Source organism: Empidonax traillii, unplaced genomic scaffold (genome assembly GCF_003031625.1).
Source record: "Empidonax traillii isolate 1590-97213 ecotype Southwest subspecies unplaced genomic scaffold, ASM303162v1 scaffold217:size1918799, whole genome shotgun sequence".
NCBI lineage: Eukaryota > Metazoa > Chordata > Aves > Passeriformes > Tyrannidae > Empidonax > Empidonax traillii.
In genome coordinates this window covers 983,963-998,070 of record NW_020955410.1, presented here as the reverse complement: position 1 = coordinate 998,070, position 14,108 = coordinate 983,963, and the positions used below count along the sequence as shown (strand labels likewise).

At 36.7% G+C, this 14,108-nt stretch overlaps 1 protein-coding gene across 2 annotated transcripts in view; it reads right to left on the bottom strand.

Moving 5' to 3' along the window:
* Window positions 1-14,108, bottom strand: part of NEBL (nebulette) — a 251,612-nt gene that overhangs the window by 158,496 nt on the left and 79,008 nt on the right. The window lies entirely within an intron of this gene.

Genomic DNA, 14,108 nt, shown 5'->3' with positions numbered 1-14,108 from the left:
CAAAGAAAAATGGGCTCAAACACGAGCAGCTATTCCCTTCTGAATTGGACTGCCTCATACTAATTGAGAACAACTTCACTGGGCTGACAGAGCCTGTAGTTCCAACATGATAAAAATGATGTTCACAGTCCCCAGGGGGTACTGAGTAGAAGTCTGCCTTCATGCATAGGAAACATTAGCAATTGCATCAGTTGTGAAAAACAGCTGCCTGACCACCCCCTCCCAGACCAAAAGATTCGACAAGGGCTGTCAGTTCAGGAAGAGTAAGAACAGCCACACAGTCAAATAGAAAATATTCACAAATGACCAGCACTGGACAAAGAGGTGTATGAGCAGGCAATGCTATGGTAACAGAAATCAAATTTAATTGAAAGAGAGGTAAGAAAGAACTAGGGCAATAACCTCTGTCTTTCAATAGCATACATTCCTACTGTAATTGAAATATACACAAAGCAAACACCCTTAAGTCATAATATGCTTCAGTAATTTATTTCCAAATCAGGGTCAGGACAGTAGCTAATATTTTTTCATTTCTGCTGCAAGAATATGTGCCTCAAAGAAGAAAAACCTGGTAATTAAAGGAAGATAGGACATAAAGCAATTGTAAGTCACATGTTTGTTTCTGATCCGCTCTTTCAAATAAAATATCAAGCAGGAAATACATTATCCTAACCTTTCCTTTTCTAGGTGAAATATCTGTCTGTTCCCTTAGAGAGACATCACTGCTGTTGTAGCTCATTAACAAGGTAGTAACAGCTACACTGCCATATACATAGTGAACATGAATCAGCCTGGTGAGCACAATGAACCTCAGCCATCAATTCAGTACAGAAACAGAGTTTGCAGATGAATAATTTACTGCTGTCATCTCAACTATTACAAAAAGGAAACGGTCTATTTATTTGTAAAGCAACATTATTGATAAATGTCCAGTTCAACCCTGAGTTTATATTTGCTAGTTTTTTCCCCTCAAAGTGTGGAAATTCCAGTACAAAGCTGCATTTACTTAAATTTTTTTCTTTACAATCCTAATATTTATCATGTAATAACCAACTGGCAAAACAGAGACTAGGTACTTGACTTCTTCAATACTGCATTTCTAAAAGGCATGTAATAACATCAGCATACAACTGAAAAAAAAAAATGAAGTTCCTACATGGTATTATGATTTCAGCCACTTAAATATGATTCCAAGTTGAGACTTTTGCAGTCAATTTATTGACAGACACAATGTCTGCATTGGTTCATAAAGCCTCATGGAGAGAGATCCAAGACACCAAGTACTGCTGTGTAACTGTCTTTGCAATACAAAATACTCAGCTGAATAAATTCAACTAGCTGAGGACTCATGCTGTAGCAGCAGCTACACCGTATTTAGCTCCCAAGGAGCTACAGATGACTACACCACACAGAGCAAGTTCCTGCTGTGACTTTATACTGTCAGCTTGTTTCCTCAAAAGGATATTTTCCTTTGATTTCGGTAAAATTCCAAGTTCTAATTCCCATCATCAGTGATGCACCCAAAGGTTTGAAGCAGCAAGAAATTAATGAAAAATTAAAACCATGTTATTTTAAAATAAAATATGATCTTCCTTCAGCATATGTTGGAAACCAATTTGACTATTAAAGAAACACTACATTCTAGCCAAAAAACTTCTCTGTTTTAACTGCATCAAAGGCAACATTTATAGATACTAAAAATAACTCAGTGGACTAACATCTTTCAAGTTTGTGATCTACAGAGTCAAAAAAAATTGCTAAGAATGAGCTAATTGATCTTTTTTATACTGTAGCTCCTAAAAGTTGAGAAAACTAAGTTTCATTTAATAATTTTATTTGCCAGAGAAGAAGTCCCCAAAGTACATAAACTCTTACCTAGTAAAATACAATTTTCTTGCAAGTAGACAGAAGTAATGAATCAGAAACATGCTGCAGGAATTGATGCTTATGTTAAAGCACTAAATAATATAACAAAAAAAATAATAGAAATGTCTGTTAAGACCATGTAAAAACATCCACTCCTTAACTCAGCAGCACCAGGGTGGGACTTCCCTCAGAAAGAGGAAGTATCCAAATTGCATATCTCTGCACATCTTTTGCTTCTATTTAAAATAACTACCTTCAATGGCTGTGGTCACCAGGAAGTTTCTTTCCATCCTTTCCGAACAGAAGGAGGCAGCAGAGGTAAAAAAATTAACCAAAAGAGTTTTTGGTGAGCCCTGTCACCATGCTTCTCAGAACAAGAAGGTTCTATCTGGTGTTATAAAATAAGATGATTAGCATAATATTTCACACCTTGCTGGTTCAGGACAGTAGATGTGCTTTTCACTAGATTTCTGATGTGCCCTATCTCTTTTTGGTCTTTTTTCTTACATTTGACTCCAGTCCCCTGAAAAACTAAATATGGTCTGTTTACCATGTCAGTCAGTTCTCAAACACTGCCTGTTACGTAACAAGGCATCAGATTCTACCCTACTTTAGAAGTCTTTATCTGAGATCCTCATGACACTTTATACACTGTTAATGGGTAGAAACAACAGAATACTACCCTAAGGCTTTGGTATCTACAAGAACAGAGGGTATTCTAAAAGTTTTCACTTACTAACAATCTACCATCAAAATATGTTTTTTTTAACTATGACTCATTCGAAGCACAGGGGGTGATGGCTCTCTGCAGTCCTACTCTCCACATCCCCACTCAGTGGCTGCTGACCCACTGAGCTCTGCCATCTCTGGTGTTGTGCACTGCTGACAGCTTTCCAGGGCAGTAGCTCCATTGTTCATTGGTATCATTTGTTTCAAATATTCCAATCCCTCCATGCTCAATACACATCACAAGAATTTGTTGGGTTAGACAGTAAAGTAGAACTAACACAAAGCAAAAGTGAAGACCAAAAGCAAGAGCTGAGCTTAAGGATGTAAAATAGAATGAGAGATTGGAAAAAGAACTAAACTGAAGGAGTTAAATTTAAAAGGATGGAAAAGGAAGAACAGCTTCTGTTGCAGAAGCTTTTGGAGACAGCAGCAGCAGTATCAAAAGACTCCAGTGTTCATTTTAGCCCATAAGGAGTGACCATGGATTCAGGCTGGTGGCAAAGGCCAGCACGTTCACAAGGCATAATTCTAACAAAGCAAGGGTATACAGGCCAGTGATGCACCAGAAAGCCACGACTCAAGTCAAATACACCATTATTTGATTTTTTTTGATTCTTCTTTTACACACAGATCAAAGCCTCCTCTTTCGATCAAAACAAGCGACGTATCCCACTTCTCATTTATCTTAAATGCTGCTGCACTGTGTGCCCAGCCTGGCTCTGTGATGGGTGCCTGCATTCCAGCCTTATCACCTGAGCACTGGAGCATCCTGTCCTCAACACACTTATCTCCCTTACTCCCTTCTTAACAGGACTGAGCAACTTGGCCCATTCTTCTGATCATGTTTCCACACTTAAGTTTATATCAACAATTCATTTACTGATCATTATATTACCCTATTAAAAAGTTATGTTGCAAAAATGAGCACAGCTCAGTATATAAGCTTCATTCACATTTGCATCTCCTAAAGTTTAAAGCAATTTATCTATAGTTCCTGAAAAAATTTTAAATGAAGAAATTTATGCTTGATTTTATCCAGTAAAATTATTTTCATTCAAGTGAAATTCAACTACTTTAAATTCACAAGATATTAAAAAATAACGTATTAAATGTAGATATATTTATAGAGAAATGTTTACCTTTTAAATAAAACTGAACTGAACTAGAAGTTTATATAAATACAAAATATTTAAAATTTGGTCACTGCTAGCAATAAGCAACAAGTCTTCTGCCCTTTTTTTTTTTTTTTTTAATTAAAACAGCTTATGTATTTTGTCCTTTTAAGATTTACAGTCTAGTAACCTACTGGAAAAAAATAAAACTGTGCTCCAGGCAGATTCTAATGTCAAATTTTTGCTCCCAAAAAAAAAATGTTTCCATCAAATAAGTTCAAAGCTCTAACATTTTATGCAATTAAAGCATTTAGTGTTTTCTTCCAGTTGCTTTATTTTGGGCAAGGTTAAACATTGTACTAATCCTACTCTTTTTCCTTTCTCTTTTTTTCCTGATCCTTTCACTTGAAAGCCCATCAAGATAATCTCCTGCAAGCATAGCACTACCTGACAAACTATCACCCCGAATAGACCTCAATCCATCCTGTGAGGAAGCAGTTACAAGAAATCATTGAACTCTGAATGGTTGCTGCACCATCTCAGAATAAATCAGGAGGACAATATATTTCTTGGACCTAAAACAGCTCCATCAATAAGTAACCTAAGCATCAGGAAAATGACCAACTAAAATGCTGACGAACACTCATGGCCTTTTATTGGGGTCAAGGGGTAGGATTGCCCAGGATCCCTCCTGCCTTTCTTCTTCACCCAAATACTCTGAAAGGCCTAATACCATGCGATTTCAGATTCATGTGTTGTTTTGGCCTTGCACCACCAGGCAAGCCTTTCTCCTTCTCACAGTCACACTCAGCATATTACAAGTGCTCTTTGCACCAAGAGCTCAGGCTACAGACAGGTCAGAAACTATCAAGAACTGAAAAATAAAGAGAGAGGCAGGGAGAGAGGAACATCCTCAAAGCTTCAAAGTCTAAAAAGTACTCTCGCTGGAGCAGACAAAGCTTTTCTGCAGCTATTCAAAACCCAGAAGCCAGCATACTACGTTTTGTTGGGAAACACGGGGAATGACAAGAGATTTTGTTTATTCATTTTTTAATTTCTCTGCTAAGACTAAAGCTCTTTTTGCCATTTCATTAGCTTAAAGCTTCTGCTTTGTAAGACTTTCAATTAAGAGAATGTGACACTCTCACTACGCTTGGATTTCTCCTATTAAGCAGCTTTGCTGGTCATTTTGTTAAGGCCACCTCCAGAACAAATGCTGACTGAAAACAGAATTAATAATGGATTTAAAGGGTACTACTTAGTTGGTAATGCACACAATGGGAACAGATGTTTTACACAAAGCAAAAATATGCATCTGGATAGATCTTTTTGTTACACTCAGGAAAAAAAAGCCAAAGAGGTAAAGAAATCGAGCCACTTTCAACTGTTATATAGACATCTTTAACAATTTAAAATTCTTTAGCAGATGCAAGTAACTGATAAACAAAATGCATACTTAAAAAAACTCTTTAAAAGCAGACTTGCATCACAGGTAATCACATGGGAGAAGCCTGTAGGTAAATCAGTATTTTCAATTTTTTCTCAACAGAGATCTAAAGACTGCATGCATTCTATGAAAAAAATAACTGCATCAAATAAAAATAAATATAATCATGCTCATGGAAATTCTGTTCTCTAATTCTACACTCCTTTCACATTACAAACATGTAACAAGTTTATTGGAAAAAATATTCAACTATCAGCCAAATTAAAAATGGATCTGAAGCAATTTCCAGAGGTATGCTAGAGAAGGATTTGATCTCTCAATCTATTGGTAAACTTAAATATATGTTTAAACTTTCAATCTGCTTTCTGCTTTGAAAGGGCACATCTGACAATCAATACAACACTGTGAGCAGTTCTCCCTCTCAAGAATCCCTTGAACAACAAAAACTGACACGGAATCATAGAATCACTGAGGTTGGAAAAGACCTCCAAGATCACGGAGTCCAACTATTGACCGAGCACCACATCTACCAAACCACAGCACTAAATGCCACACCCAGTTGTTTTCTGAATACTTCTAGGAATGGGGATTCCACCATTTCCCCAGGTAGCCCATTCCAATGCTTAACCACCCTTTCAGTGACCTACTGAGCTTGTAGCATCAGTAGGAAAAAAACCCTAGTGTCCAAAGAGTAAAAGTGGTTCAGCCTAGTAGAATAAAACAAACAAACAAAAAAAGGGATAAGAACCAAATTAAAAATATTTTCAGAGAACCAATATAATTAGGAGAAATACACTCATTTATCTTACTCTTTCAACATGTAAGGCCATGAGAATAAGGAAAAGAAAAAAAATTAAGAGAAAAATTAACAATGTCTCTAGAAATTCTCTGTTCAGAACCTCTGAAATTTGTTTAAAAATTGCCATCGATGAAAAAAAATTGCTTTCATTATAACAAGATGGATGACTAGCTTCATTCCTTGGTAAGAAACAGGTCAGTACTTCTGAAAAGATATGAGCTTAAAATGAGGAACTAAATGACAACTATTAATTGTTACAATATGAAATGCCAAATGGATTAATTCAATGCTTTGATGTACAAAGAATTCATTGTTATAATCTCACATTGAGAAAAAAAAAATGTTGAGCTGTTACTTTGGATGAAAGGACATTAACAAAATACTCACATGCTACTTTCAAGTTATTAAATACGCCAGCCACTACAATTTGATGGAGGAAGGAGGAGATCATTTATCCCTGCCATTACACAAATGGAAGTCTAAGGCAAAGACTAAGAACTTCCTGGAGGAAGACAAGAGCAACATCAAGAAAATAAAACAAATTCTCCTAATTCAATGTATTGACTAGAACCATATTCCTGAAAACTTCATTTTTGATATCCCAGGGTGAATAAGTAAAGGCATGCTCCTTAGCTGTTCTTCCTTTTTACGATGGTATTGCCAATACTCCACACTGGATCATACCAGTAACCTATCGAGTCAAGTTTCTTCTTGCTGAACAGAGGAAGTACAAAGTGGCTTGTGAAAAAACGTCAGTGTCAGCAATAGGAAGCAGGAGTACATGGACCCCTTTTGATCAAATGCGGCAGTCTGAAAGATGCAGATCTGAAGTCCAGAAAGGAAAGCAAGAGTGATGTGATCTCATTTTTTGGCTTTGACAGATTTTCTCAGTACAAATACTCTGCTAAACAGGAGAGGGCAAGGCAATGAACTCGGTAGTGACAACCTCGATACCCCACACTGCTGGGTGCGTACTGTACAACCATCCCCAAAGCAAGACCAGCTCAGTGTCTACTCCAGTGGAGGAAGCACTCCTGAAAGGACATCAAAGATGTGCCTGCACTGGTTTTGCTCCTTTTGACCTGACCAGTCACCACACACAGCCAAGAGGACACTGACCCCACAAAATCCCCACGTGCCATCATTTTTCACAGAGGCTGTTTCATGTTTCAAAAATGCCACTCTGATGGGCTGGTATGCAGCCCTCACACCATATTAAACACTATGAACTGGAAAAAAATACATATCCATTATAGGGGGAGAAGCAGTACACAGTGTGGACATGAGCCACTACACACTACTTGTCTTTGGGATCAGGAACTTGTTCCTGGTCCTCTTGTACTCAAACAGTACAGATGAGTCCTCAAGCATCTGATTGCCCTGGATGCCTCACTTTTTAAGACAAGTGTTCTGGTTTCAGTCTTTATTTTAAATTCTCTAAAACTGAATGCATTTTTCCTTCATGTAGGTTTGTATGTTGTGCAGTGAGGCAACAAAAACGTAACTAACAAGAATCACAGCATCCAATTACCTACAACACAGAGCAACCATATAAAAAAAGTCTAGTTCCAGAAATAAAAATCAGAAATAAGCTCAAGAGAATCTGAAGAGAAACCTGGCATGAAAAAGAACATGCATGTTCTCCATTCCTTCCTCAACTCGAAAAAAAGGACCCTTTTCTAAAGATTATAGTATTTAGTGAATGTTTACATCACAGAAACTCTGATTTTTAAGTTATTAATTACATCATAGAAATTCTCAATTTTTAAGTTATTATTTTTATTAATTGTTCATCTAAAAAGTTATAGATAAGTAAATAATAGCATTTATGCAGTTAAGAATTCCACAACTCAACTTACAAATAACAGCTATATATTCTGTGGCTCTCTTTTGTCTCCTTGCTGTTACTCCTGATTGCACAAGTTAAACTAGTCTGAATCACTTTTCATTTTATTGATTCTAAGATTTTCTGTTAAGGATGTCCTACTTGCTGTACATTGATTTAATGTTTTAAGAAAGTCTATAAAAATGGTTTTGCTCTGTAAGTACTCTGTTTAATAATCACAACCACTCTGCCCTCCTCCTACCACAAAAACTATGTATACTTCATGCAAATGTATTATCCCTTCACTTTTTGCAGTTAAACATTATGTGCATTTAAAATAGACATGTGAAAGAAAACATACTACTTTTTTCCTCATCAACATATACTTGAAAAATTTATATAATTATATTATTATAGTTTGCATCTTACTTCTCAGTCTTAGCACTGGAAGAGATGATTTTTCCCCTGTGATTGTGCATTTTATAGTCTTCCTATTTTTTTAGCCAGCAGGAACCATTTGAGTTGCTTGCCTCCAAGACTCTGCAGATATTATTGTGCACCCTTAAGCATAGTTCTGTTCTGGTTTTCCCCTATCAAATTACATCAGGTTTTCACATTTTTATGCATACTAACAACAGGACAAGCAGTACTCTCAAAAAAAAAATTGCTGGAACTTTTACTCTTGTGTCATCAAATCAACAATGAAAAGCTGAAGTTGGATAGGTTATAAGTTTCCATAGATGCTCATCTGTAAGTATGTCTTTTCTTCTGAATGTTGCTTTGAAATGTGCTCCTTCCATCATCATCTTTGCAGATTTTTTTTTGATATAAGTGAAGAAACGGTACAAAAAGAATACTCTGAAGCAGTTGTTTTGCTCAGGCACTGAAACCTGTAATTTTGTCCTTAGATTTAAATGCAGATATACATAACACAGGTTCAGAAAAAAAGGAAAAGAAAGTACTGCTTATATCTACACAGCCTAACTTACTGATTATCAAGGTGTGATGTGATTCAAAAATAAACCGGGGGAAACACAGTCAACACCATAAGAAAAATAGCTCTTTTTATAAACAACCAAACCAAAAAAACCCTACTATCTCAACCCCTTTATAGAAGTTATATTTCATACACTGGCCAGTACATTACCATTAGAAGTTAGTTTAAAATTCTGTTTAATTAATCAGATCAATTATATTAGATTGAAAAAAAAAAAAAAAATTAGGATATGCAGCCAGTACCAGGAATCAGATTTAACACTTAGTCATAAAAAAGCTAAATGAAACTGCTCTTCTATTTCAAAAAGTAGCCCATGAGAAGATTTGTATTTCCACCTGTGAAATCAAAGAATTTAAGGGTGCTACAAATGTGTCAGTAACACAAAAATGTATTCCACAGAGAAACTCCCCCTCTGCTGCACAATCTGTTTACCTACTATTACAGTACTACACGCTGTTCGCTGTCTCTGCTTCATGTTCTGGTGTCTCCTGACCACAGGGTTACAATGTGTTTATCTCCACATGCTGGTTCAGCATCTATGACAGCAAAGAGTAGCAGATAGGAAAGGAAAAGAAGCATTATGTCACATCCTGAACCTTATAGCCTAAGTAAATGCAGGGGGGGGGGGGGGGGGGGGGAAGAAAAAACTCAACCAGAAAGAGTGCAGATACATGGCACCACAGTAACAGGAGCCAGTCCAGTGGGGATAGGATGTAGGCAGAATCCTTCACACATAAAAATCAGAAGAGGTGACTATCGTTTACCTAGAAGACTGAAATTCACTCTGCTTCATGCAGTCCTCCCAAACCTTGTATTATTCACATCAAGAATGATTTTTATGCCTTTGACTCATGCAGAGAAAACAAATTTCAATAGTCTTCAGAGGGGAAGAAGGAACAAACAAGGAGCGGAAAAAAACATCACATTTAGTAGGTGAGCGTGATTCACAAAATGCTACTGCGAAGGGGCTTGCAGGGAAGCAGGGCAGAGCTTTCTACAGGAATTCTGGGTTTATTTTAATGCACAAACCTAATCAACTATTCCAAGACTTGTCACTCAAAAGTAATAGCAAGAAGATGCCTCAGAAGCCTGCATTCTCCTTGTTCTCTCACCCCTCTCTTCAGATATGTACAGTGGATTGGGTTCAGATCCTCAGAACTGGAGAGAGGAGTATATAAATAATCAGTGCCTGATGTCTATCTGGAAAAGTCCCATCTTTAAATTGTGGTCCAGGGTCTTCTTACAAAATCTTACAAAGTCACCCATAAAGCTATAACAAGGTCTCTCTGCTTGCTATCTCATATTTCTTCCTCCTTCTCTCAGCTGAAAGAGGGCATTCTTATCTCTGCCTCTAGGTCCAGACTGTTTTCTCCATGACTTCTCCAATGAGCTCACTCAGGGTACCCCACAAAATCCATCAAACATCTGCTTTAGTAATCCATCCAGTACTCTGTTCCCCTATAGCATTCACCGTGGCAGTTCATTTCAAAGACTTCATAAAAGAAGTAAATATAAAAGGACAAAGCTTTTTTACTAAATCAAGAAAAACAGCTAATAAGAAGAATCTGACTTGAAGTTTGCTAATAGATATTTTTGTAACAGAGAAGCAAAGACAAGAAGGAAAGAAAATGAGAGAAATTGTCAAGAGGAACCTGAAGAAGGACAGGACAGAGACTAGGCACTGAATCTGAAAACAGATGAAGTTGCAAGGGAACTCTGGAAATTGTCCAATGCATCAGCCTACTCAAAGCACAGCTGATCACAGCAGATTGCTCAGGATTGTGCCCAGTCCTCTCCTGAAAATCTCCAAGGATGGTCACTCCACAATCTCTCTGGGCAACCCCTGCCAGTATGCAGTCATCCTCACACTGGAAATGTTTTCCTCTAGGTATAAATGCAATGTTCTGTATTTCAGTTTACACCCGTCATCTCTCGCACTTTCACAGGGAACTGCTAAGCAGAGTCAGTCTCTTCTTCAACCTGAACAAAGACAAATATGGCCATACTAGATGCAAACATCTGACCATAAGGAATTTTTTTTTACTTTACTGAGGTATACTCTCTTCCAAATGTTTAATAGTACCATGATTATCCCGGTGAAAGTTGGCAGATAAAGATACAAACAGAAGCATTTCCTGAGAAAGTAAGAACTCTTAAAATATAAGATTATCGGGGTAATATCCTGATTCAGTTGGGTATGTCTCCTAAGAAATTATGGTACTTCTTAAAAATCAACATTTTATTAACTCTGTTTAACAAGAAAAAACGCAAGGATGTTTCTTTTTTCAGAAAAACATCCCATATACACTTTCAGTTATCCAAGTTTCTTTAAGGGAAGTACAAGAAAATTATTTTTTCCCATATGAAAAGAAGCACTAATAGTTTCCAGGGACAGCAGCCTCAGGATGTGTCACCAGAGACCAGGACAAGAAGGTAGAAGGACAATGCCCATGATTTTGTATCAAGTTCCAAAGACTTAACAGAAAGTACATTTCCTCAGAAAGTGCTGGAGTATGAGAACACACCTTAAACATCAACCCTCTCTTTGATCTGACACTTCAATATTCTTCCTGCCAAGAACTGCTGCAGAACGTCTCTGTTTCTTTCTGCAAGTTCAACTGGAGTTGCTGCTTTTGATGTACACAGCATTGCCACAGGCGAGAACTAAAGGCCATGGAGCAATTTACACTGTTCAAAAGTTAGAGAGATCACTAGCTAAGGTATATGAAGGAAATTCCCAAGTAAACACAGCTGAGATGAGCATATCACTAACTTCTGTATTTGAGTTCATCTAGGAGAGGCAAGTGCATATAGAAGCTATCCATTGTATGCCACGGAGTAAGAGAATGAACTAATACCCCACAAAGACCAGGATTTTTCATCACAGAGGCATAAAGAAAAATCGTGTTTGAGACACTGGATCTCTGTCTCTTTATTTAGATGATGGAAGACTTTAAAACTAATTTTTCTTATGTCAGGAGACACACTGGTATGGGGAGTTCGCCATAATGGAAAACAAACTTACATACTCTCCCAAAATGCATTTGTATCTCCTTCCAACTACAGAGCTGAATGAAAGAACATGGAAGCGACAGGCTAATGTGGGGAAAAGCTCTGAAAAAATATAATATAGAAGAAGGTCACCCTCTGGAAACCTTTTAAATATTGTCCTTTGACTTCTTGACAACATAATTTTTCAAGCGTTCTATAAAGCTATGCACTTTCTATTGACTCATCCAGAAAATAATATTTTGGTTTTGTTTGTTTTGCTCTTGTCATGTTATGTCAATATGATACCCTGGCACCTGATGCTGACCTTAATGGATTCTTGACAGAGGACCCAGCACTGCAACTTAAAATGCTGTCAATTGCTGTTTAAATGAAAATAAAACCCAACAAATTTACAAAAATATTCATCTTTTAGCTCATACAATATTTAATGGTGTTTCCTTTGCCAATTCTTACTGCTTTGTTGAGCAAAATAAACAATAGTTCTAAAGCTACAGATTTTGAAAAACCACTTAGGAGTCCTGCAGTTAAACGCAGGGTTGTGCCTCTTCAGAACGAAAACCATTAAAGATGTTTACTTAGAAACTAGGAAGCAGCTATTACTGTAGAAAAGCATTTATCCTTATTCAGAAGTTAACATAAATTTTTACATTACCTAACACAGAATTTGCTCAATCCCAAAGTGTCAACTGCACCGGCAGGAGGCTCAAGTAGCTCTGATGAAGACTGAAAGGTAGTAATAATGCGACTCTATCCAGCCAAGTTTGGTTTCATGTGAAAGGCTTTTCTTGAACCATGTACACACTCTTTTCTGTTGCACAGCACTGAAACCTGAACAATGCCAAATTATATCCCGTGTATTAGTTTCAGCTGGGAGGCTTCCAGCTTTCTCAGAAAAGATAGGACAATGGACTAGATGGCCAATAGGACTGATTCAGGATGGCAATTTCTCTGTCCTTATACTCTTCAAAGTATTACAGAAACTATTCAGAATTTACAGTTCTATTCTATAACAAGATTTACACTGGATTAGGAAAAGTCTCTGGAATCTTTACTTCAGCACTGAAACAATTTACAGGCTAGGCTACTTAACACAGTCTAGATGTGAATCAACAACAAGTAAGTAAATGATGACCAAAACCATTATGGTCTTTCTTCCAAGTAGGCAATTTTCTACCCTTATAATTTAGAAATATATTCTAAGGATCTGCAAATCTTTTGCTGACTAATAATATTGAAAAAGGCACAGGGTACAAATTAAGAGTTTCTGTCCATTTCCAAGTTTTGAGTAGATCCTTATTTAACATTTTATGCCAGGGTATTGTGAACAGTTGCCTCAAGTTTATTCATAACTTCAAGTTTCTTGTTGATACTGCTTATCCAGTCCTAGAACAGAAGTTCTCAGTTTACAAATAGAGAACAATACCAGAACAAATATCCTTATGCTTCCAAAGTACCATGGAAGCATGTTTTTAGATAGGTTAGGGAAAGCGATTTCTCCTATATCCTCTGGAAAGAAGTGTAAAATTTTATTATTCTCCTGAATCCCAACATTTTCTGTGAAACCACTAAAAAATTAGTGGGCTCAAAAATTATATTCTTTTAAACAGACCTGTAAAAAAAAGTAAAGTTTAGAAGTTCTTTTTAACCTCGTGACAGAATAGTAACTCTGGTACACAGAAGCACTGAACTACAAGAAAATGAAACAAACTCCACTCTAAAATCCACTGAAGTCAAGAGATACACAGTCCATGAACTGTCCTCTTTCTAGGTGGCAGAATTTCAGCACGAAAGATTTTCTCTAAATTTTATACTCAATAACTGTAATGGCAAAAGGCAAAGAATTCTTTTAAATGTTAAAATGCTAAATATCTGTCTTACCATTTCTCTTTACCACTGCTTTGATTTTACCTATTAACCTACAGAGAGTTTCCCAAACAAGAAAGTTCTTGTTGTCTACTGTCTGTTTTCTGCTACAGGTTTTTATGGCATTAACAATGATAGCTATCAACGTATAGTAAGAGATTGCAACTAAAACACAAAAGATTAAAAAATACCATAACTTTCATAAAACAAAATGCAATCAAGTATTGTCAATTGTCTTACACAACCAGGCCAACTTCCAGCACTGCATAAAATCAAGCAATACAAAAGTGATATTGGAGAGGGGAGGAGAGGAGGTATTTTCAGATATTAATGAATTTATTTCAATCAGAACTTCACATTATAGTAGTTAGCAAACATCATATTTGGGTAACATAAGTCTTCATTGCTATTTTCCTCTCTTTTTTTCCCATTTTATTTTTACATTTTAATTTAAATAT